This window comes from Mustela nivalis, assembly GCF_964662115.1.
Source record: "Mustela nivalis genome assembly, chromosome: 9".
Lineage (NCBI taxonomy): Eukaryota > Metazoa > Chordata > Mammalia > Carnivora > Mustelidae > Mustela > Mustela nivalis.
The window spans coordinates 79,743,086-79,769,492 of NC_139028.1; the positions used below are offsets into that span (position 1 = coordinate 79,743,086).

Here is a 26,407-nt window from a genome sequence, read left to right on the forward strand (position 1 = left end):
AGACATTCACTGTTAATGGGTGTCCTGGGAAGAGTCCTGTGCCTTTACGTAGCAGAAACAGTAGGTGATGATTTTGAATTTGGGTGTTGCTAATGGCATCACAGTAAGAAAGTAATAGGGATTTTAACACCTATCAATGGGGTGTGGGGCAGTGGGGGAGGAGTAAGAACGGGTCAAAGAGGAGGGGGTTTTATATGTACATTGAAACTAACACTGGGTTCAATCTTAACTAATTGTAACTTTTTAAGATAATTAATTAATTTGTCAGAGAGAGAGAGTGAGTGAGCAAGCACAAGCAGGGAGAGTGGCAGGCAGAGGGAGAGGGAGAAGCAGGCTCCCTGCTGAGCAGAGAGCCTGAGGCTGGACTCTATCCCAGGACCCTGCGATCATGACTTGAGCTGAAGGCAGACGCTTAACCGACTGAACCGCTCAGGCGTCCCTAATTGTAACTTTTTAATCTATTTTATGAGTTAAGAAAAACAAATGACAGATACTTAGCACAGTGCTGTGCACATAGAAGGTGCTAATAAAATGTTAGTTCTTTCCTAACTCCTCCCCCCACCAAGCTTAGCCCATAGCAGATTAACCAGATCTCCTGAATTTGTGTTTAAAGCTACTCTCCTGGAGAAAACAAGATTTAAATAAAGTTAAAAATTAAATAATTACAAACGATGGCGAAGGAGGGAATACATTAAACTCTTGGCCAGAATGCCCAGGGAATGAAGAGTCTAGTTAGTGTTTTCTGGAAACTGAGAATTGTTCAGACTCTCTCTGTGGAACCCCATGATGACTGGATGATGAAGAATCAGGTGGAGAAGATACCGTACGGTGGATATGGGCATAAGTCAGCCAGCTGGGTTCAGGTCCTTCCAGTGCCGATTGCTGGCTATGTAGGGCAAATTCATCTCTCTAAGCCTCAGTCTTCCCATCTTTAAAATGGGTGTAACAATAATTTGTTCCAGGAATCTACGGCTATGTAAAAAAACCATCCCAGCAATAACTTAAAGCAATGACAGCACTCACAATTGTGATGCCTTGCTCACAATCTGTGATTTGGGCAGAATTCAGCAGGGACGGTTTTCTTCGCTCCATTCAGTATCAGCTGGGATGGAAGCTGGAATCATCTGAAGGTTCATTCACTCACTGACATATTATTAGGTAGTTGATGCTGGCCATTAGCTAGGGGTTTAGCTGGGCTGCATGTGGCTTCTCTATGTGGCCTGGTCTACCTCACTGCATGGTGACAGGATCTGAAGGGGAGAGTCCTGAGAAAGTGTGGGGGGGGGTGGTGGAGAGCAGAGGGGTTGCCTTCAATGACCTATCTCAGAACACCCCACATCATTTCTGCTACATTCTATCATCAGAAGTGAGCCTACAGTCTATTCATCAGGAGCCAGCAAGCAGCACAGACATCACGGAGCCTGCCTGCACGCTGGATCGTGTTGGAATTCTGCTCTCCCTGTACGGGCAGAGGATCTATGAATCGAATGACCTAACCTTTGCAGCCTGAGGTCATTCTTCCCCCTTTCCCAGAGTGTCCATCCTTCTGTCTTCTTTGAAAAGGGCTATGAGGGTTGATTAACTGGGGACTGCAATATTTTGTTTTGCCCCATGCACCCTGCTGAAGGAAGGACACAGACTGTGAGTGCCATCTTTCTCAAGTGGTTGTCCAGAAGGTCAGACAGGCTTGTCTGTCCTATTCCCCCTCTGTGCCCCGTCCCCCTTGGTCCTTAAGAGGCCCCTACGGTCTACTGGCTTGCCCGAGATGCTCCTGTTCTCCACACCGCCCTGAACTCAGCTGGTCTGATTTGTATCTTTAAAACACTCTCAGCCCTCTCCACTCGCTGTGCTCTGGTGATTTAGAGGGAGGGTGTGGATGAATCCCTTTGTCTGTTTATAGGGCTTGTCAACTACAAGCTATTATCGACAGCATGGAATTATGTATGTCAATAAAATATTTTTTTAAAAAAATCAACAAAATGTGTTTTTAATTTTACAATGGGAATCATATCAGCTGTCAAATGAAAATTTGTTCCTCTTCCTTGAAATAGAAAGTACCTTTTGTAGACAAACCTGAGCAAGAAGACTAGGTAATTGGGCCACTACCTGCGGGCTTTTTCATTTGGATTGTCTTCCTTTTTTTCTCCCTTATATGTCTGTGGTTTGTTTTTTTTTTTTCTTTCCTGGTAGCAATTTACTTGTTTTATAAATTTAAAATGTACTGCATTCAGAGCTGTTTTGCTGCACATTATTAGTTGTGTGTAAAAGGGGAAATTTATGACTTAAGGTTTTTGTTTTTGTTTTTGTTTTAAGTCAAATCTCACTTGGGAACCTGGGAGACTCATGTAGATTCTTGTATTAGGAACTTCTCTTTCCACGTGGACTGTGAACCCTTAGGTTTTTTGGAGGTAGCAATGCTGTGACCTGCTTGGTGGGAGGCAGGGAGTGGTGTGAGAGGTGGAAGACACATCCTAGGTCTCACTTGGGAATTAAAATCCAAACCATCCTGCCTGGTTCCCATCACAGTGACCACGTCAGAGCCAGGGAAGCATTTGTGTCCTCTTGGGTACTTTGTGCAATGGCACCTCATGATTTTACTGTTTGGGGACAACTTTGGGTACTGAGAAAGAGGGTATATTCCACTCTATACTTTACTTTAAAGTATAGATATTACTTTTATTAGGGGAAAGAAACCTTTGGTTTAGGAACAAAACCACAATACCTGAAAGATCACTGTTGGTAGTGACTGTTTTTAGGGCTGTTGGGCAGTTTTTCCTTTATTCCTTTGGCCAGTATTTTCTAAGGCAGTCCTCTGTTCCAGGCACTGTCCTAGACTCTGTGAACTTAATGGTGAACCTAATCAGCCATGGCCCCTGTTCTTACAGAGTTTGGAGTCTGTACAGTAATCATATGGTACCATTGGTGGGTAGGAAAGGGAGATTTGACTCAGGTGGGAAGGGAAGATGAGGCTTCCCTGAGCTGAAATCTGTGGGCAGGATTGGAGTTAGAGGGTACAAGGGGAGAGACGAGTGTCCCAGCCCAAAGAAACAGCATGGGTGAAAAGCCCAGCATCCAGAGGAAGGGGGAGGCTTGCAGGCCTGAAAAAGGCTCAGTGGCGTTGGGATGGAGCCCTTGCACCTGGAGGTTAGGAGAGGTGGCAGGGACACTCAGCTGGGCACTGCAGATGAAGTGTGGGGAGGTTGTCTTCATCTGAGAAGGTAGCAAGGGCCTGGTGCAACCTGCAGTGTGTAAATGAGCAGTCTAGAACCCTCTAAGAGCGCAGACGCAGGAAGCTGCTAAACCCCTCTTGCCAGCGGCAAGTCTTCCTCAGTGAAATGGGAAAGCACACCAGTTCCCACGACCTTTGGGTGTGCGCAACTGTCGTGTCTTTAGGTTCACATGATATCTTAAGATCTTGTGGTGCTGGGCTTTGGGGTCAGCGAGGAAGAATGAGGCCCAAGAACATGTGTCCCTGTGTCTGTCCTTGAGTCCACTTTGGCCCCCGAGGGCGCACATGCTTGATTGCTGACAAAAAGCCGATTCTGGGTGGGTACCTAGGCCCACCTTCTGCTACCTTGGACAGCGCCCATGTTACTGTCCTTTGATTTCCGTGTGCATTCATTCCGGGAGGGCCTCCTGTGGGCCAGGTTCCAGGGATGGAGAGAGGGTTCTTGCCTCTGACAAAGCTGCCCCAGAAGAACTTCCAGGCAGGTTGGGGACACAGCTCTGCAGGGTGGCTGCCTCCAGCTGCCTTTTGCTCAGAGGCAGGTGCGTCTGCCCAGCTGTGTTCTTGCCCAGGAGGCACCATCTTAGCCGGAGTGCGAAGGACCCTGTGGCAGTCCACCCTGTGTTCAGGGCAGGAGGGAGCCTCCAGGGAGAGGAGGGGCTGAGTCTGCCACAGATTTCTGGTTTCTGGGTGTCATTTGGAGGCCAGCCCAGCACACTGTTGCTCTGGGTCTTCTTTCAGCCTTGTCCTTGACACTGTCTCTGCTCCCACTTTTCTCCTTTTGCTCTGTTTCTGTTTCTGTGCCTCCTCTGTGCCTTTACCCCACAGCGCTCCTGTAACACACCCGAGTCTTATTTCCTACCCGGTCCCAGCCCTGGCAGACTGATCCCGGCCTTGCAGTTCCCCCCAAAGTTTTAAGTTGGGAGAATTTTCCACCAGCCTCACTCAGGAGTTGAGAGTGTCCCCATCTGTGCATTGGGTAAAAATACCCACCTCCTGGGGTTTTGTGAGGATTAGCTGAGATGATGCATGGAGAGTGCCCAGAGCCCTGTCTGACCTGTCCCAAATAAATCCCTAATAAGTGACAATGGTAATTATGAATAACCAACCTCGGCAGCTTCAAGAGTACGAGAGAGAGAGGGTGGCTTTTAGTCAGTGGAACGACCGGTAGTGAAGCCTCTGCTACTACCGCTAGCTGACACAGAGCCTTAATATGCTCTGGGGACTGAATAAGACAGTCACTGTGTTTACCCAAGATCACACAGTGAGGAAGTGTGGAGACAGTCTTCGAACTTGGGTCGTGGCCTAAGGCATACGTGGGAGGGAAGGTGTGAGATGTACAGGATCAGGCTTTGGCCCCAGGGATGTCTGTACTGGGTTGGTATGTGGTACACAACCTCTAATGCACGGCCTGTGAGGACGTGGACGCACTGCATTCTCTGTGAAGAGTTACTGCATCACTCAGAACGCCCTGTCCCTGTCATTCTTCTCACGTCCACGGCTCATGGAGGATCACAGAGTGAGATCCGTGGAGTCTGCAGGGGTTCCAGTAGCAAGCTAATGCTCCTTCCTTCTGGGGCACCTCAGCTGGTGAGGGGGGCTCGGCTGTGCGCCAGTTCTCAAGCTTTCTGCCAGCACCGCCCTTCTCAATAGTCCCAGGTGAGGGGACTCGGCTGACATTAGAGTTAGGTTAAGGGGTGGCGTGTGGGGCCTGTGTTTCATGTCTGGAGTGAGGCCGTCTGTGACAGTGTGGCTGGGTGAGGCAGCCGGCTCTCAGAGCAGGTCTTCACTTGCCAAAAGAATTCAAGACATCCAAGCAAATCCCCTTCAGCCGTGGTTAGGCTGTTACATTTGGATTAGGGACACTGGATTCTCCAGAATTGGGTCCCATGAGTCTTCACTGGAGACTGCTGCCTTGTGTTAAGGGGAATATTGAGGGGTAAAGGGTAATAGGTGTGCATTTCTCCCTGTACTTCTCTGTGGTTGGGCCGCTGGTGACGTTAATGAGGACAGGTGATCCTGACCATGTCCAGCAGGTGCCATGGACAGAACCAGTGATGGCTGGCATGGTTAGGAAGAGATGCAGAGGGCTCTGGGTACTGTTCTTAGATACTCAAGGACCTTCTTAAAAAGAGGAAGCGATGTGTTTGGGGGCTGTCAAATGGGCTAAATGAGGGCTATGAGTGGGCAAGGTTTTGTTCAGTTAAAGGAGGACCTCTCTGACCCAGAGTTAGTGATCACTGGATGGGATGCTTCCAGAGGCAATGATCTCTCTTGGTCCTGGAGGTACACAAGTTAAGACTGAGCGACCACTCGGCTGGCCTATTGTAGAGAGGATTAGAGTCTCTGAGGTGTGTGTGTGGTGTGTGTGTGTGTTGGGCATTGTCTTTGTGTCTGTCTCCTGAAAGGGGCTGTAGACCCCTGACCCCTGACATCCAAAACTGTTACAATGGCTACTGGTGGTATGAGTGTTTGGGGAGGGGAGGGAGTGAGTCTTGTCAGTATTTAATTTTTATTTATGCATATTTAAGTTGAATTTGTTATAATGAGCAAGCATTGATTTTAGAATAAAAAAATAGATTAAAATTGCATGCTGAATTAAAATTGCCTCTGAAATCCATATCTCAGAAGAAAGACTGGTGGACTGTAAGTCAGAAGACCGGGGGTCTGGCCTCAGCCTAGCTGCATCCTCTCCGTGTGACTGAGTAGGGTACAATTCCACTCTGGCCTCAGTTTGCCCATCTGTAGAAGGGAGGATGGGACTGTATATGCTAAGCATGGGCTCATACAGCTCTGATAGTCAGGTTGGCTACAGTGGGGGGCGGGGCTCAGAAAGGGACAAAAGAGAGAGGGCAATACCGGTGTCTCCAAATGATGGGCTAGTGACAGCAAAGGAGTATGCATCCTTGGACTGTGTACACTTGGTCAATACTGCTCCATTCCCTGATCCTTCACAGTCTGGGAGATGTGTGGCAGGTGCTGGCTGGCACATCATCAGTATCCCAGAAACTCCGGGATGCCTAGAGAAGGTGACCTGGGAGATGACACTGCTGGCTTCACCTTCTGTTGGCCAGTCTCTGTCCCTTTAAACACAGCTGGCTTTGGCTTTCCCGTGCATTGTGCATCATGCTTCCGCCTCCACAGGGAAGCAGGGCAGCTAGTCTTACTTATAGTCTGGCTTGTCATTCCTGACTCCCCTCTGTGCTCCACCCAGCCCTGTGCTCTCCTGATCCCTGAACTTCTCACCCCTGTGTCCATTCCCCCACCTACTGGAGGCCCTTCCCTTGCCACTGAAACCCAGTTTCTCTTTGGACCCTCAGCTCTGACCAGCCCCTTGACCCTGGGTAGACCCACATCTGGGGGCTAGTCTCAGCCATGTGAAGCCGTCCCTCCTGAGCAGCAGCCTACCCTACGCCCCTCTGACAGCCCCACCCTTCTAGGGGAGGATGATCTTGGCCCTTTCCTTCACCCATAGACATGTGCATAGTTGGTGGGTGAGCAGTGCTCTTGGACACAGCATCAGCCCCTGGCAAACACCTTTCTTGAACCCCCGGTCACTATTGCTTAAGTCACAGCTGGATGCTGACTTCAGAGTGCATTGATTTCTCCCAGGGCTTTAATAATCCTGAGCTTTGGTTTGCCTGTTGGCTCCTTTGTAATGTATCAGCCTCATAAAATGGTCACTTTTGGTTAAAAGATCTTATTACTGCAAAAAGAGATGTTGAATCACACTTTCAAGGTCGCTGGTGAAATGTGATCTTTGAGACTCATTGGCTCTGGTCCAGGGCACGGGGAAGTGGATATTAAGAAGATAAATTAGAAGTCAAAACACAGTTCTGTTTTCCCCTGTGTGTTAGGCTGAGTGTCTGTGATGAATTTTGCAAGGAAAAAAAAAAAAAATCAGAACTCCCTCTCCCCGCGCTGCACTCCCTGCCACCTTCAGAAGTCAGATTCCAACCTGGAAAGGCCGTCAGCATCAGCAGCTCTTTATTGCAGCCGTGACATTACCAGAATGGTAATTTCTCTGGGAAGTAACATGGGCAGCTCTTTTCTCTCCTACAAGCCTCCAAGGTTGTCTACCCCTCAGCCCAGGCACTTTCAATTCTGTGCAGGGCAGCAAGTCCTTGTTGATGGCCTTGCTCTGTGTCAAGCACATTGTGCATGGACAGGGGACACAGAGGAACATGACAGGGCTCCTGACCTCCGAGCCTTCAGGCCTCTGGTGGGGAGACAGGGAGATGTGGTCAGAGTCCCCTTTTGCCCTCAGTGTGCTGCTGGGATAGATGGCAGACCCTGTGCTAAGTAGTCTATGTGCATTCTTCCCTCCATCCCAAGGTCTAGGTGCTATGAGCAACTCCATCCATGGTGAGGAAACTGAGTCACCAAGAGGTTAACATGCCCAGGGCCAGTGATAGCACTGAGGCTGGAACCAGATCCTCCTGCCTCCACAGTCAGCTCGCTCATCACCCCACATACGGTACCACCCTTCTCAGCACCCAGAGAAGCCCCAGGCCAAGTGGCCAGGTGATAGAGAAGCATTTTTAATTTTGCAGCCAACCCCCTCCCCTCACTCCCCACTCCCACCAAGGCCATTTTCACTTCCATAAGCATCCTATGAATGGGTCTCAGTAGCAGTTAGTGCTTTAAAGTGACAGACTCCTCACTTGGATATGAGAGACCAGCTGGCCTTGAGGCAGCCTTTTAAAGCTAGGGCAAAAAGGGACCATGCCTGTTATCTAAAGGGCGTGTCAGGACAAAGCTGGGGTGGGTACAAGGGTAAGTCCAGGGACAGCTGGGGATTCAGGAAAAGTCAGCCTTCAGGAGGGTGGGGAAATATCTCGGAGAGCCACCTCTTCCATCTCCCTACCCCAGCCTCCCTTCCCTCTGTGTTTCTTCCCCCTCATCCCTCAGACATGGTGCACCCAAGGCTAGCTCACTCTTTGGGACAGCTGGCTTTTCTCATAGGGGGACAAATGGGGAGAAGAGGTTATTTCTTCCCCTTTGCTACTAAGTAAATTTTTGTGCCTCTAGGGTCATCTTTCATGGGCACAAGTACCCCTAAAAGATCCACCATTATAGCATTTCACTTCTGTGCAAAAATAACTCTGGATGAGAGCTATGTAATAAAACTGGAGATTTCTCAGCATAAATAGTCTACCATCTAAGGACAACCTCCAGGGAAGGTGCCAGATCCTTCTTACTCATCCCTAGAGGAAGACACAGCATGGGCTGGCCCATGAATATGGACTGGTGGGCATTTCTAAAGCTCTGAGGACTACTTCGGATTGGGAGATATTTTTGGTTATTTTCCTGAGCCTCTGAACATTTCCCCCTCTACCATTCATTCTTTCATTCATTGGAAAATGACTTTCTGCATTTCTGTTTTGTACCAGGCACTAGCCAAGGCACTAGGGGGATGCATTGTAGACAAAAACAGATTGGTCCTGTCCTTCTAGACTTGTATGAAAAGTGGGGATAATGAATGATCAAGATAAAATGAATACAACATGTTACATGTTAGATAGCGCCGTGAACAAAAATGAAGTTAGGTATAAAGATTAGGAACGTGGTGACAGAATGCTGGTGGCATGTGACGGAGTTTGTTCGGAAAAGTCCTCGTGGACATGGCCCACAATTCAGCAGCGTCCTCAGGTGACAGCCTGGGGGATGAGGGTGTCCAGAGAAGAGAGAGCAGCAAGCACAAAGGCCTCTCAATGAGAACGCGTTTGGTGTCTCGAGGATGGACAGGGAGCCAGTGTGGCTGGAGCCCAGGAGGAGCCAAGAGAGAGCAGTGGGTGTCTGGGGCCTTCCAGGCAATGATAAGACTTTGGTTTTTACACTGAGGGAAATGAAAACCCAGCAGAGGGTTTTGAGCAGAGGAAAGACAACATCTGGATGACTTTTTTCCAAAGAGTCCTTGGAACTGCAGTGTGGACAGTGGCTGGAAGGGGCATGGGAACACGAGGAGAGCAGTTAGAAGAAGGTGGTCTCGGTGATCCCCATGGGTGGTAAGGGAGGGGCCTGAACTCTGGTCATAGCATGGAGGTAGAGAGAAGTAGACCGAGCCTGGATATGTTCTAATGTATGACAAACCATACTTGCTGATTAATGAGTTCAGGATTATGAGAGAAAGCAAAGAGTTAAGGAAGACTGAAATTTTTGGCCTGAGCCAGTGGAAAAATGGAGCTTTTATTTAATGAACCTGGGAATACAGTTGAAGAAGCACCTGTGGGGAGAAGAAAATGTAGAAGCTTAAGTTCTGGCCACACTAAGGGTAAGATATCTAGTAGACCTTCAAATAGAAGTGTTGAGTAGGCAGTTGGGTATGACTCTGAGGTTCAGAGAAGTCCAGTCCTCATACATGCATTTAAGTCATCAAGTCTGTTTAAGTGGTATTAAAACCATGACATTGGAAATAAGTATAGATAGAAAAGAGATCTGAGGACTGATCTTCCGATACTCACTCTGACATTAACAAGTCAGGAAGATGAAGGGCAACAGTGCAGGAGAAAGGAGGAACAGCCAATGAAATGAGAAGAGAAGCTAGAAATGTATCCTGTTGTGGCCAGTATCAGAAAGATACAGTTCCTGGACATTCTCTGCTTCTTCCAGGCCCTGTGTGTCTCTAACTTTGAGTTTCTCCTGCAGAGGTAGCAGCAGACTGCTGTCACAGCAGACTCAGCGATGCAGAGTTCTCATCCCGTCCTATGGCCTGAGTGAGTTTCTAGGGAGATACTTTGGTCTATTGGCCAGGAGGAATCAGGACTACATTTCAGGTGGCAAATGGTCTTAGACCATTCTAGTAATTAGGATAGAGGAGGTTTGCTTATGAATGGAAGAAGAGGGGAGACTCTTTAAATTTTGAATCCACAAAGCAAGAACATACAGATATCCTTCAGTTTTAAATCTGAATTGGAAATCCAATCTTCCAATGAAACAATGAAACCTGCTGGCATTTCTGGGGAATTATGAAACCACTCCCTGAGCAGCTGTTATCTATTAGAAACTGAACTGCTGTGGCTTCAACAGAAAATATTGGAAGGAAGAGACCATTGTTTCACTGCAATTAGAATGTAGCTTGATGTCTTGGAAAGAATGAAAGCCTTGATCTTGGTTCAAATTCCAGATCTGCTCCTGGTTAGTCATCTGTCTGACTACTTAAGAACTTGGATCTCAGTTTTTTCATCTATAAAATGGGCATAATTTTTCCTTACTTATAGACATTAGAAAAATTTAAAGTGTGGGTAGTGCCTTGTTTATTATGGGCTTAGTTAGGGTCATTTTATTTTATTTTTATGCAGTTGCTTTTAAAATCATTTAAGGTAAAAACATATATTTATTACTGTTTTTAAGTTTTTATTTAAATTCCAGTTAGTTAACATACAGTGTAATATTAGTTGCCGGAGGGTCAGTTGATTTTATTTGTTTTCTTCTAGTAAGGAAGGGCTAGGGGGTTTTAGGGAGGTTCAATAGCATACATTGTAGGCATAGGTATGTGCCTCCAACTCTGAAAATTGTCCTCTCTCAAGGACTCCTCAATCCCTTTGGAGACACAAAGCTGTTTGCATGAGAACATACTGAAGAGTCCTTCGGTGAGAGACAGTCTAAGTCGGGGGAGAGGAAGCTTCAAGCATGATCTGGGCTGAGCCAAGAAAGATGGATAGAGAGTATGGACTACAGGCAGTTCAATGAAAACCCATTTAATTTGAACCCTTTCGTTCATTCAACAGAAAATTGTCAGGAACTACCGCCGAGAAAACAGACGTAGTTTTTGTCCTCAAGCACTCCCAGGCCTGTAGAGTGTTTGAGCTGCCAGAGACATTCCTGATAGGGTGTTGTGAGTTCTCTGATGATGGGCAAAGGCCCTGTGGCAGCACGGAAGGGAGGCCTCTCATAGTAGAGACAAACCTGACAAGCCAGGGTTTAATTCACGATGAGCTTTGGAGAATCAGATCAGTCATGAGTCAAGAAGAAAAAGAAGAGTTGTCTTCTTTGAAGAAGTGGCAACATCTTCGTCATGTTCCCGTCATGGAGGCTCTGGGGCGGTGCTTGGCTGGCTCCAGCTAACTATGCATCGTGAGGAAGGAAGAGCCTGGCTTTCCCATCTTTTGCAGCCAGCATCTTCCTTCACTCCCCTGGGGTTGTGTTGGTACCTCTTCCTGGCCAGCTTATATGCTGTCCCGCTTAGCGCAGGGGAATCAAGATGGGATTTGAAGCCAGGGGACTGAGTTTGAATCTCAGCATCAATCTTGGCAAGCTGTGAGGGCTGCCGAAGTCCATTTCCCCAAAGGTAGAACCGGGGTCATGATGCTTCATGTGCAGGTCATTGGAGGATGACTAGCTTGTGTAGTACCTCTGTGGGAGTTAGAGTTTGAAAAAGCTATGCCTTCCTTACAACACTTTACCGTCATCTTCTGGCCTGTGACGGGAACAATGCCCCTAGATTGACACAGGGAAACACATTATCCATTCTAAAATGGTAGCTGCTACTGCTATGATCATTGTTGTCACCTTGGTGCAAAGTAGCTCCAGCTGGACCTTTTGGTGAATTAGTTGGATCAGCCTGATGCCTGATGAATCAAACTTCAACACAGAAGCTCCTCTGATGAGCTAATATATAACCACGACAACAGGCAGGGGGCGGGTGACAGGAGCTGTGTCTTCTTATTAGAGCTTCTGTAACACTCGGTGTCAAAAACTGAAGGTCATCGAAACATTGACCATCTCTAAATTATTGTGTTGCCAAAATAAGTCCTACTGCAGAGCAGACTGTCTCCAGCCATTGGAGATCAAAATAGAACCTAATGGATTTAGGAAGCAATCAATGCTACTAAAGACATTTGTGGGTTATAGCCCATAAAATATTAATTCTCTCTGTTTGTCTTTAAGAATATATTTTATATGTTAATGCATTATTGAAAGATGCTTCTAATATTAGGTGACTTAAGACCTGAACATGGAAGGACCAAATTTATTTTTCTCTGTGATATAAATGTACAATGAAAAGACAACACCCAAGCCTACTAACCATGCTGTCAGCCATGAGTTGAAAGCTGGGGAATCCAGCTGTACCCTTGTATCATGAAGTGGTTTTATTTGCATTTGGATGGGCAAATAAATAACTTATGTATGATGTTTCCCACCTAATAAAATGTTTCACTGTTGGATTTACTGGGCATGCATGTTTATGAAATCACAACTGTTCAGCTCAGCTTTATTTGGCCTTAATGACATCAGAACAAGGGAGGGTTGTGTCTGGATCTTCAAGGTACAGAATGTTGCAATTGAAGGAGGAGAGATTGCTGATCAAAGGAAGCCAGGGTCATCCGGAAGAGGGGGGGGGCAAATTGGTTAAGATCAACTCAGAATTCACCTTCTGGGAAGAAAGTATTGTGGACATGTGGGTTCTTCTGTGAGTCAGCATGGTAGGATCAATAGAAAAGTACACAGGGCATATATTTCTTGGTATATTTCATGAAACACAACATTCTGGAAGAAATGATTTACTGCATTTTTTAGGGGGCCACAGAGCACTGTGAGAATTTGAGCCATGGTGCCACACTTAAGACGCATGGTCATATCTACATGCATACAAAATTCTTCACTTGATTTCAGAGGGTTTGTCTTCCCCTACAGAAGACTCTTGGCTTGGATCAAGTCCAGCCATCCTGTTTTCACTCAGAATGCTGAAGCTCAAAGTGGTGGCCTGCGCAGGATCACACTGCTCCTGGTACCTTATCCCAATGCCACCTCTACAGTTGGTAGAAGAAAGTGTCCATGTGGCATGGAGGAGTGTAGACTTTGGATCAAGACTGCCTTGGTTCATATGGGGGTATGCTACTTTGTGGTTTGACCTTGAGCAAGTTATTTATTTCTCTGTGCCTAAAATTTCCTCATGTGTTAAAATGAAAGTAATAATAGCACCCACTACACAGAGTTGTTGGTGTGAATAATAAAGGGACTGATATATGGAGAGTTTGGTGCTTGAAACGTAATAAGCACTTTGTACATACTGGTTTCTGTCCTTGTGTGTCTAGATCAAGGCCCCCTGCTATGTGCTTTCATGGCTCTTTTTATGTTTTCTCAGTCTGGTTCTTTTCCCCCTTGTTATGCCTACAATGTAACTGATATAGCTTTGAAATGATCTTGACTCTATGTTGCTTATTTACTTTTGGTCTGTTGTGGTGTAAACAGATACTGCTTCATCCCCAACAGTTAAAATGGCTCGTGGTACGTGGTAAGCCATCAATAGGCATTTATTGCATGAATGAATGGCTCTTATTATAATCTGTCGCTGTGTGCTCATGTGATTAAATAGCATCGGTCTCCCTCCTACACAGGAACCTCCATGAGAATATCAAAGTTCTCTCCATCCCTCAGTGCTGTGCCTGGCACATTGGAGATTTTCAATAAGTATGTTAGTTGAGTGTACAAATGCTTATATGGAGAAAGGAGAGACTGAGAATAACAAAGGGAGCATAGAGAGAAGAGGGAAGAGGAGAAAGCATGATTTTTAAGGTCCAACATTTATGACACTTACCTGTTCATTCATAACTAAGGCAATAGGGGATGTTGGTGAAGAGCCCAGAATCCAGAGATGGTGTCAAACCCCATTTCAGCTGCTTACACTGTATAAATATGGGGCAACTTAAACTCGCTGTGCCTCTGTTTACCTATCTTAAATATGGGGTTATATTTATAGGATCTCTAAAAGGATGGTGAGTTGACCTCTGCAAAGTGCTTAGAGCACTGACAGGCAAATAGTAAATGCTCGATAGATGACAGAGGTAATTATCATGTATTTGCTAGTTCAGCAAAGATTTATAGACTATTTACTACCTGTCAGACCCAGATATACAGAACAATGCCCTCCTCCTGTGGGGAGCTCAAAATCTTCTAGGAGAGACAGAGAAGCACATCAACAGTTATACTTTGGGGTAATGGAGTCAGCCAGGGGGTAGATCTGGCACCCTCGCCAGGCCTGGGTCCAAGGCACAGGGACATGGAACGTTCCAGAGAAGGGGTGGGTGGGGGTGGAAGAAAAGCTGAGGTTAACCTAGTAATAGAAATGGGAGGAAGGGCATTTCCCATAAAGGAACAGGCACTCAGCAGCACACTATGTTTGGGAACAGCAGACAGAACCAGAAGCCGTTCATCCATTTAATTCATCCCTTCCATATTCACTGAGCACCAACAATGTGTGTGCACTGAGGGTAGCGCAGAGAACCAAATGGGCTAAATCCTTGGTGTCAGGAAGCCTCTATTCTAGCATGGGAAGACAGACAGTAAACTGATGTGGATATCCTCTGTCATGTGGCTGGGACCACGCTGGGGGAAAACCGAGCAAAGTGAGGGCTATAACGTGTGCGGTTAGGGGAAGGGCTATTATTTTTGATGGGGTAGTAGAGAAGGCCTCTTTGAGAAGTGGCATTTGTACAGAGCCTGAAGGAAGCGAAGGAGGGAACCATGTGACTCTCCAAGTGGACACTGGTCTGAATAGAGAGTCAGTCCCTGAGGTAGGGGCGGGCTGGGTCTGCTGGAGAAATAGCGAAGAAGCCAGTCTGGTCAGGGTGCGAGGGGAGAGGGAGAGGAGGTCAGGCAAAGGCGCAGCCGGACGCTGTTAGGTCTCAGGATGCCACGGTGGAAACCCTGAGCACAGAGTGGGAAGGAAGACAGAGCCCTTGGGGTTCCGATGCCTGGGCCCCTGGTATAAGCTCTGCTGTGTGATTGGATTTTCTTCATGAGGGCCAGGAGAACCATGAGCAACAGGACGATAATGTTTTTAACAATGATAACTCTACACTGAAGAGTTCATCAGAGGGGATGGGCATCAGGTGAGGAGCTCACAGGGTCACCTAGGTGAGAGAGGAGGGTGGCCTGAACTTGGTTGGGGGAGGGGAGAAGAGTTGATCTCACCTGCACCTGTCTCCCTCACTCTTGGCAAGCTCTTTTCCCTCCATGGCTTGCCAGTGCCTCACATGGAGTAAGCATTGCCTCCTGAATTGAATTGTAGGTGGGAAAGGTCAGAATTCAGTTGTGGTAGCTCAAGAGGCCGATAGTGAGACAGCACCTTGCAGCTCTCTGTGAATGCTTTCATAGATACAATTTCTGCAGCTCCAAGCCTAGGTTTATAACAAAGAGGCATTTCCATCCCACATGCTGTCTTGCAAATCAGATTATTTTTTTTGAAATTAATGTCATCTGTCATTAACAATTTTTTAAATGTGCCTTTGTCTCTGTTCTTGGAAAACATTCTTAATTTTTATGCTAAATTGAGTGATCACAACCCAAGAGCTCAGCGATTTTGCACTTTAAACATTTACTTCATGATTTATTTCCTTCCCATGAATTCATGATTAAATTTTAAATCCACACTCCTATTCAGCAGGGAATCTCAGAACAGAGGGTAAAATGACTTTTTTCTTTCTTTTTCTATTTTTAAGTTTTCTTTTGGAAGTGTTGTCTGTCTGGTCTTCAAAACCCCATCGCTGAACGTCTGCCTTCTCCTTCTGCCCCATCCACCTGTATTTCCAGTTACATAAAGCAGTGGACAAGGAAGGGGTGAGCACCAAGGACAGAGGCAAAAGGGGCTGACTTGTCCATCCTAGATATTTTGGCCCTAGTGCCTAGAGGAGAGGAGTTGGCATTAACTGTCCCAGGAGAGCTCAGAATCTCCATGCCTCTGAACATTCAGGAACAAGAAGAGAAGTACTCATTTACATGATTACTGAGGGCTGCTGGCTTCAGATCTCCAGGTCCCCCCAAACGGATAAGGAAGCAGGTGTTTGGGAGGGATCTTCCAGGAAATTGATAGTTTTTCACCCCAATTTTGACACTGGACTGACTCCCTCCTCTTCTCCTTTCCCACCTGGGTCTCCACCCCCACCCCTCCACGATAAATGGTCCCTTCCTTTCTGTAGTGGGTGCTTCTGTTCTCCACTGAATTCTTCTAGCAGTCAGGGCTGCATTTACGCTTCTGTGAAGGACTGGTGTCCTTCAGGTTTGTTTGTCCTGAGAGCCTCTCCCACTGCACCTTGCCAGAGAACCACACCTTAACCATCACCCCTCACCCCCCACCCCCCGCCACAGATGCTTGAAAACCCCATTGAAAGACAGCCTGACACAGGGGAATAAGCCACCTTTGAGATTCATACAGGCCTAGGTTAGGAGTTTCTACTTCCTAGCTGTGACCTTGGAGGAGTTCTTGAATTTTTCCAGACCTTGGTCCCCTCGTCTGTCAGATGGGATTAGCAGTACTTGGTCTGTAAGATCCGTGCATATCCCAGCATAGAGTAGGGGCCAGAGAACAGTGGTTGTTCTCATTTTCTCTGTTTTTATGAAGTCATTGGGGGAAGGCTTTGGGTCTCCAAACAGCCCTGTAACATTGTAAAGGTTATTTAGGAACAATGCTATATGATGCTGTCACCCAGAATCACCTTGTACAGATTGCTTATCAGATAGACGAGATGGGGCTGTGGTGAGAGGGAACGCATTGCATTGTGTGCGTGTGTGTGGGGGGGTGGGGAGATGGGGCGGATATGCAATCTAACTCTGGGTACAAAGAAACAAGTAACTGGGAAGAGCTATTGGGCACCTGTGAGGTAGGCACAGGTGCGACACGTTTTGCCTACTTCCAGTGGCTGGCTTTGCTTCCGTGTTCTTACCTGGCAGCTTGGGCCACCTGGTAGCCTGCTAGGCTCAAGGGAGTGCACAATTTGGACTTAGCAGGTTTGAATCCAAGCATGGCCACCAACTGGCTAGGTGAGCCTGGATAGGTGACTCTCTCTCTGATCCCCAGTTCCCTCATCTGCTTCAAGAGGGACTTGCGGGGGCGCCTGGGTGGCTCAGGGAGTTAAGCCTCTGTCTTCGGCTCAGGTGATGATCCCTGGGTCCTGGGATCTAGCCCCACATCGGGCTCTCTGCATTGTGGGGAGCCTGCTTTCCTTCCAATCTCTGCCTGCCTCTTTGCTTGCTTGTGATCTCTGTCAGTCAAATTAAAAAAAAAAAAAAAAAAAAAAAGAGGAACTTGCCTATGAGGGTGTGGGAAGAGTGAATGGTATCAATGAGGAAAGCCTTCTGAAGAATGACAGGTTACTAAGCAAACCATGGCGGGGGATGTTCTCCAGGGTGACCTGCTCAGATGCTTCCGGGGGTCTCCCTGGAACGCTCATTCCCTTGGGATGGGCTCATGTCCCCAGGAGTCTCCTGCTGTTACCCCTCACCCAGGCTTCTTTTCTGCAATTAACCAAGCTCCTTCGTCTCTTGGAAACCCTACCATCACCACTGCCTTTTAGGGCACGTGGGCCTCACTGCCGGAGCACCCTGTAGTCAAGAGGGTTTAATTTGCTCCTGGCCTTTAAAACACACCCATAAAGGCAGCAGGTACTCATGACTGTTTTGGGGAAAATTCTCTGGAATCACCTTCTTCCCCATCTGCTCCTAATTCTCCCGCACCCTCTCTTATCTCTCTGGCCCCAGACTTCTGCTGCACGTGCCAAATACCGTATCTACCTCTGCTCCCCTATTTTGGGATAACTTCCAAGCTCTCTCCTAGAGATTTGTTTCGGGTGTCCTGTATGGCTTTCAACTTTAACTCATTTGCTCTCTGTCTCTGAGTGCCAGACGCAACCTCATTTGGATGAGGGCAGATGGAGGAGATGAGGATCCTGACCTTACCCTGGCAGGACGTGCGGCCCATTTGGAATAGCTGAGTCCTGCCGGTGTGAAGGGTCTTTCTCTGCATATTTTCTTATTCATTTTATGGACAGTTTCAAGCACTTACTGTGTGCCTGGCATAGGGTAGGGGTACTGGAAGTGCAACAAATAAGGCAGGTCCTGCCCCAGAGGAGGGGACAGTTTAGGAAAAAGTAACACAGTGTCAACAGTACAGTCAAACAGGGTGGTGCTGTGACAGACCAGCAGGGAGCACTGAATCCCAATTTCCTGGTGATCAGGGAAGACTTCTTGGAGGAAACCAATCATGGATGAGACATAAAGGAGGACTAGGAGTTAGTCACATGAAAGAGTGGAGAAAAGAGTGCTCCAGGGACCCTCAGGCTTCTGAGTGAGTGAGGTGTGGCAGGAGTGCGGCACAGGGTGGAGGGATTTTAGGGGTGCACGCTGGGTCCGGAACGTGAGAGGGTGTATAAGAGTGCTAAGGAGTCTGGACTTTCCCCTGTGGACAATGGGGAGCCGTGGGATGATTGTAAACAGCAGCTTTGCACCCTGGAGCGATCGCTGCTGCTGCTGCTGCTGCTGGAGTCTAGTGGATAGAGCCTATGCCTGGGCTGCGGGGGTGATGGATGACCTCAGCCCTTGGAACTGGGACCCTTTAGAGAGTTCCCCACCCCCCACAACCCCCAGGCACCCCCCGCCCTTCCAACTTGCCACTTAAAAATGAAATGCCAGCCTTCCTTCCCCTCCACACTTGGCGTTTAGTGTGTCCCGGGCTTTGTCCAATCAGCACCGGCTGGCTTAGTGCCGCTCCGTTCCCTGGCTGGGGCCTGATAATGCGTGTCCTCCTTTGTTTCATTGTTCAAATATGTGTCTGCGATGTGGTTGGGACTGATAAGTAAAGAAAATTGTGTAGCTTAACAGCAGACATTTCATGACCTCCGGAGTCCCCCAAGATGCACGCTCCCAGCAAATTGTCGGCAAGCCCATTTATCACCGCTCTGACCTGGGACTTGGTGCGCATTTCCCTATGAAAACAAGCCGGCGCCGTCAGTTCCCATCTGCCCTGGTGCCACCATAATGAAGCGAGCTTTAACTAACCCTGGTACCCACTGAGCGACCCCATCACAAATGGCTTTTGGGATGAAGACACCTGCACCTAGAATGCATCCTCTTCCTAATGGTGGATTCGTGTGGAAATCCAATACACCCTTGAAGCTTTATTTATTTTTGGCTTAGGTAATTGGATAGCATTAATTATTTATATTTCATGTTGCAAGCGGGCAGAGAAAGGGCAGGCCAGAGGGAGGTTGGGAGACGGGCTGCCCACCAACTGGGACCCTAGAAAGCGGCAAAAATATTCTAAACTTGATGAAGAATGGGTAATCGTGTGCCGTATTCCCAATAAATTTTGTTAGAAATTTTTTGACATGGTTTCTCAGAAACTGGTGACTCATAAGGCAAAAATCACAAGTTATCATTCTTTGGGAAGTCCCTTGTCAGTGCAGTTCCTGCTCCCCCAAACCTCATTGCACACTGTGGTCGTGCCTTCAGGGATAAGAGCAAGCTGCAAACCCTTACTGGAACATTTACCACGTGCCAGGGCCTGTGTTTAGTAGCCACTAATGTTTGAACCTCACAGTTGTGTGAATTATCTGTTTAATTATTATCCCTATTTTATAGATGAATAAACTGAGGCCGGAGAGATTCCGTATCTCTCCCCAATCACAGCTGGTGCATGACAGAGCTAGGACTTGAACTTGGGCCTGGCCAACCCAGAGTCTTCAGCCTCTTTTTTTCTGAGGATGTTAATCCTCCAGACTGAAGTCAGGCACCCCTCCGAAACGGTGTGTCCCACTGGGGTTTTAAGCTGCGTGGTAGGATCAGGACGAAGAAGTGGATAGAGCTCCCTCTTTTATACTTGGCTTTCTTTATGAGTTGTGAAGCTAAAGGTTACTCTGTTAATTAAATGGGGAAGAAAGGGGACTGTTGGAGGATCAGTGGCAAAGTGACTCCAATTAAACCTTTAATGAGTATATTAAGCCATGTAAATCACACGCCTTTTTTTTCCCCTTTGGGAACATCAGCGTCCCTTGGTGAGCAAATCATTGGCCTACCCCATGTCAGCTGGGGCCTCTAGGAAGCTAGAAACATGGTGTATTCTGCAAGTAAAAAAGCTGAATGATGTGTGAGGGTTTAAGGAAAAGCAAGTAAGAAAGAATCCGCTTTTGATCACTGGTGTTTTACTAAATGTGACTTCCAGATTTAACAAAGCATGGAGACCCATTGAGGTGTTGCCTTTCCTAATGTTGCATGAACAGGACTTGGTTTTCTTTGAGACTCTGAGCCACTGCTGGCAGTCCCCTAATCTCTCAGCTGTGTTCTTGGGTGGTGGGTGGCATCTGGAAGCTCTCCTCTTGTTCCTGTCTCTAGGTTGAAATAGCCATGGGTTGCCTGGAGGGGGCTTGGAAAGGATGAAAGGAGGGTCTCCTCCTCACTAAATGGAGTGGGGGAGGCCATGAGCCAGAGTCCACGACTCTGGACTATGTAAGCAATCATTCATTCATTCATTCATTCACTCATTCATTCAGCAGATCCTCATAGAACCCCTAGAACACTCTAGGGTCCATGCCCTAGGATTTACCATGGCTATTTAATTTAGTTTTCTCAAAACCCTTGGAGATAGACTTTCTGACCCCCACCCCCATTCTAAAGATGAAGAGACAGACTCAGAGAGGGTACTTACTTGCTCAAGGCCACACAGACAATCTGTTACAGAGTTGGAACTTGAACCGAAGCCTAATTGGTTCCAAAGTTTGGGATCTTTACTTGATGTGGAGGAGGAGAGAAATGGCTGGATGTCCTAGGGTAGGCCAGGCAGGATTCAGGATTCCGTGGGAGAGGGGGGGGAGTCCTGGGACCAGACTGGGGGCCAGGAGCTGGGCACAGGAGACTAGATCCTACAAAGAGAGCCTGGGATAGCACAGCCCTTCTGTGCCCCAGGCATGGAGCTGCTTCTCTAACTTCCCACCCATACTTCGTGCCCAGCTGTAGGGGTGCCGACAGAGGGGGGCCCTTCCCAAGAGATTGGAAGCAGGTGGGGCAATATTTTGGGATGTGGTATAAAGGTGGAGAATGTTTTGTATCAGACAGCTCTCGTGCCGCTTTCCTGGGGCCCTTCCCCCCCTTTTATCTATCGTATGGAACTTTATTTTGACTGTCTGCTGGTTTTCATCTAATCCCTGCTTCTTTATGTATTCAACACGCACTTAAACAGTATTAAGCATGCTGGGTACTATTCTAAGCACTTTATAAACACTAACTTGTTTAATCTCTAGATTAACTACTAAGTAGATACAATTTTTTTTAAAGGATTTATTTATTTATTTTAGAGAGGGGGAGGGGCAGGGGAGAGGTAGAGAGAGTCTTAAGCAGACTCCATGCTGAACACAGAGCTCCAAGCGGGGCTTGATCTCACGACACTGAGGTCACAACCTGAGCCGAAACCAAGGGTTAGATGTTTAACCTACTGCGCCACCCAGGTGCTTCCGCTAAGTAAATATTATTATCCCTATTTTTAAAATAAGGAAACCAAGGCCTGGAGGGGTTAATGGACTTCTGCAAGACCACATAGTCAGGACATGACTAAGCTGGAATTTGGACCCAGAGGACGTGGCTTCAGCCTCTGGATGCTTGACTACAACATTGTGCTGATGTTTCGGACAACCCTCTGATGGGATAGTGTCATTCCAAAGAAAAATGTAGAAAACCAGAAATACTTGGAGGCATGAATAATGAAGGCTTAATGGACGGACTGCTGCATAATAGGGCTGATGTTTGGAGACAAGACATTGTGTGCCTTCCTTCCCATTACACTTCAGACCGGGGCGGGGGAGGCCAGACCTCCCTTAGGGCTAGGCTTCCTTGACACAAGAAGGGTTCTTCCCCTTCCTTGCTGAATCACTGGACAGAGGTTTCCTGAGCACCTAGTATATACGAGGTACTGTGCTGGCTGGTGAGGACTGAAATGAAACCTCTTTACTCAAGAAGGTCAAAGTTGAGTGTAGGGGACAGAGAAAGGGGCCGTGTGTGATAAGGCTTGGGGTGAAGTGTCGGTGGAGTTTAGTGGGTAAGAGAATAGGCTTTGGCACCATCTTTACCTCGATTCAGTCCGGCTCCACTGAAAACCAGCGATGCCTCAGTTTTTTCATCTGTGAAGTGGGAGTAACAGGTTTTGTTTGTTTGTTTGTTTTTTGCTTTTTAAACCTTGTCCAATTCATGAGAATTGGATGCTGTGGCTGCCATTAAAAATGAACACTGATGGAATGTGATGATTTTCCAAAGATCCAGATGGTGGGAGCACAAGGCCAGATTTCTAGACGAGGTTTATATTCTTCTTATTTATTTATTTTAAAAAAGATTTTAATTATTTATTTGACAGACAGAGATCATAAGTAGGCAGAGAGGCAGGCAGAGAGGGGGAAGCAGGCTCCCTGCCAACCAGAGAGCCCAATGCGGGGTTCAATCCCAGGACCCTGGGATTATGACCTGAGCCGAAAGCAGAGGCTTTAACCCACTGAGCCACCCAGGTGCCCTTACACACATGGGGTTATATTCTTAAGAGGCGTGGCAAAGGGTAAGAAGACTTGCCTTAGCCCTGGCAGGCTCCATTTAATCATGGTCCCGGGCATCTGGAGGTGTCTGCTTGGATAGTCATAAATTCTCCCAACACAATTGAGACAAATACCATTTGTCCAAAGAGGACTTGGCCGTGCTTTTTGTCACCCACAATATTTAGAGCGGTAGCTCACTCTTTTGTTGAAAGCTGTTGGTCTTTTTTTTTTTTTTCCGCCAAATTGCTCTTTAGAAATACGGGCCCTCTATCATTTGATCAGTTGCCCTTCATTACCCGCCTGACCTCTGTTCCTTCTTTCAGAGCTCGTGTTGATGTGTCCTCTATAGAGAAGCCGTCCCTGTCTGGCTGGGGCAGAGGGCTTTGTACACAATGTGCCGTTCCTATAGCTGTGTAGGAGTGCTGTGATCGGCAGAGTACACGAGTAACCCCAAGAAGACGAGGCAAGCACGTGATCCAGCTTTGGAGCATTGTTGGACCCAAGGATTAACAATCAAAATTAAAATTTAAAAGTAATTAAATTCAAATTAAAAAGTAACTAAAATCCATTACTTACATGTCCTGGAGACACCAAAGATACTCATCATCGTCTACCGCAAGCCTTGGCAAAATTCCCTTTTCTCTCCTCTCCGGTTGCAGCCAACCCCTCTCTGTGCCTCAAACCCCAAATCTCATAACACATGATATGCAAGAATTTTCTGCCTTTTTTCTCCCCTCTGTGTGTTCTCTATTCCTTGTCTGTGGATGTAGTTTCTTTCTTAGCAAGCAAAACACCTTTTTTCTTTAAGAGAACAAAGCAGGAAAACTAAGATGAAAACTAAGGATTTTCCTTAGTCGGTGGAGATGAATATAAACATGGAAACACTTAAAGTCCATCAGTTTTTGTCCCACCACTCAGGCTCCAGACCTCTCCACTGTGAGAGCCTTTGGACTGAGCAGGCATTGAGCAAATCGTCGCTGTAGCCTCTGTTTCCTGAGGTAATGGGGAAGAAAGAAAGGCAGGAAGCATAAATATTCATTTGCTTGTTGAGACTCTATATTCATGGCTCTGGTTGAGTTCCAGGATCATTTTTCTTTCTTTCTTTCTTTCTTTCTTTCTTTCTTTCTTTCTTTCTTTCTTTCTTTCTTTCTTTCTTTCTTTCTTTCCTCTTTCTCTCTTTCTTTCTTTTTTCCTACAATGAAGAGAATCAAGGGCATGTGCATGGTATCAGATCTGCCCTGAGCTGGTCTGGAATGCAGGGAACAGGTGTTGGTGCTGCAGGGGCAGCTTCCCAGCCCTGTGGAAGCCTCCGTGTCATCTCCAGCTCTTTCATGTTCTTCAGGCCAGTTAGCTCTGGAGCTCTCAACCCGGTGTGTAGCAGAGTCACCTGGACACGTCAGGTGCCACTCCCCAAGTTTCTGATTTATTAAGGCAAAGTGAGTCCTGAGAATCTGAATTTTAACAAGTTCCCAGAGCTGCTGTTGCTGCCTTTGGAGCTGTACTTTGAACACCACTGTGTCAGCAGCAGAATACTTCCATTCCAGACCGTCTTGTGAGCTCACTAGAACTCCCAAGGCTCGGGGTGCCTGGGTGGCTCAGTGGGTTAAAGCCTCTCCCTTCAGCTCAGGTCATGATCCCAGGATCCTGGGATTGAGCCTCACATCGGGCTTTCTGCACAGTGGGGGTCCTCCCCACCCCCTCCTGCTGCCTGTCTGCTTATTTGTGATCTCTGTCTGTCAAATAAACAAATAAAATCTTAAAAAAACAAAAACACTCCCAAGGCAATTGAAAGTCCCTGGTTTATGGGACATTTAAAGGAACTTTCTAGTAACCAGAATACATTTTCTACCCCTATGCCATCAATAGCATTTCCTTCCCCTTCCCAAATGTATCTAGAATCTTTCTCCTTCATTACAAGACCCCAGAGACATGGATGACCAGGAGCTGGTGTGTGTGTGTGCGTGCGTGTGTGTGTGTGTGTGTGCATGCATGTGGCTAGGGTGTCTTTGTTCTGTCTCTTGGCAGTCTCTTCTGGCTTCCCTCCTTCTGGTTATGTCCTATTTATTATTTATTAAGAGGCTTTTAGCCCAATCCCAAGGCGCCCTGCGAATGTACTAAGGGGTGGCACATGGGGAGAGGTGACGTGGTGACCAAGCCCTTCCATCTGGCGAGAAGAGGATCAGAGTTAGAGCTTGGTCTTGGGCACAGCCCTTCCTCTGTGTCTGCCCAGCTTGGCACGTCTGCACCTCATGAAGCATCTTCACAAGCTGCCATCCCATTTTTTGGCACAGCATCCAAAGAGAGGCAGATAGGGCAGGTATTACTATCTTGAATGTAAAGATGAAGAAATTAGGGCTTGGTGAGGTGGAATGATCTGTCCAAGGTAACATAGCTTGTGGCTATAGACCAGAGTTTGGAAAGAACCCCCAGTGTCTTTAGAGCAAGATCCGAAAGTCTTGGTTTTGACTCTCTGATATCAAGCTCTTTGCTTGCAGTCAGTCAGTCAGTCACTCAAACTTTCAACCCACTGGTGTTTACTGAGAGCCTCCTATCTGGGAGACTGCCTGTCAGGAACTGAGGGTCGTCAGCAGGCAGATCTACATGGTGCCTGCTTTGGGGGAGCTTACAGCCCAGGAGGGAGTCCAGGCACAGAGAGAATGCCACCAAGATGAGCACTGCTGAGGGAGTAGATATGGCACAGAACACACCCCTCACTTTGGACTCCAATAAGGGCTTGCTGATAAATTCTTTTCCAGGCTGAACCTCATATTCAAGAATGAATACTGGTGACTTAGGAGATGGGGCAGAGAAAAGCATTCCAAGCAGAGACCAGCATATTCAGGGTCTGCTGGGTGGAGATAGTAGAGCATATTTAGGGAACTGAAAGACCTGTGGGTCTGGTGCAAAATCAGCCAAGGGAAGAGTCTGGAAAGGGAGGCAGCAGCCAGATCATCAAAGGGATTTGGAAGATTTTTTCTGAGAGCTGTTTGGAGCCATGGGAGGTTCATGGCAAGCCGAGTAATGTGACCAGATTCACATCTGTAATGTGGCCGGAAGGCCAGAGTGGACGCAAGGAGGCCACTTAGGAGGCTATTGTGGGAGGTAGGACGTGGACTGGCCTCTCGGGGTGGCAGTAATGAGTGAAAGCAAGTGTGGACTCTTGTGATAGATGGTTGGTAGGATGCAGGGCTTCGTGGTCTTTGGGATCCAAGGGCGGGGGAAAGGCAAGGGTAACACTCAGCTGCTGGATGCCCATAACAGAAGTTCAGAGAATGTTTAGGGACCTAAACACATCTGATGGCAGACATATGCCTTGGATGTGGGGTGCCGAACCCTGGAGGTTTGGGGAGCAATGGTCCTGGAGGGCTGGCTCTGTGTTGGAGTGAGGAGTGCCTTTCTCTTTGTACATGGCCCCTGCCTGCAAGCTGGCCATTTCTGGACTATATTCTGCTCATCTTTGTTGTTGAAATGCTAGGTCTAACAATCATTTGCTTTTTAGAAACCATGCAGCTTTCCTGCTATCTTTAGAGAAAATGCGCCGCAGGTGAGCCTCATCAAAACCCCTACAGAAACCCGTCATGAGCCACTGAGAAAACTTGGGAAACAGGTCTGATATGGATGGGGCTCACGAACAAGATTCTCCAGGGAATGTGGGCACAATGTGTTTCCTCGAGGTTTGCATCCTTCAGGACAGCTGAGAACGAACGGATGCTGGTGCAACAATCCCCTGCTCCTTCCTTTCTGCACTTTGGCTGGTACGAGGAAGGGACCGTAGCAGGTGAAACCTGAAGACCTGGCTCTTAGTCCAATGAGAAGAAATGGATATTCCAATTTTTTTCCCAGAATTTGTTGGGATTAATAGTTCTCTCATTAATGACATCTTAGTAATTCCTTG

The 26,407-nt window shown here is 47.3% G+C and overlaps 1 protein-coding gene across 2 annotated transcripts in view; it reads left to right on the top strand.

Moving 5' to 3' along the window:
* NAV2 (neuron navigator 2) overlaps window positions 1–26,407 on the top strand; it is a 712,574-nt gene that overhangs the window by 42,464 nt on the left and 643,703 nt on the right. The gene's annotated exons all lie outside the window — the stretch shown is intronic.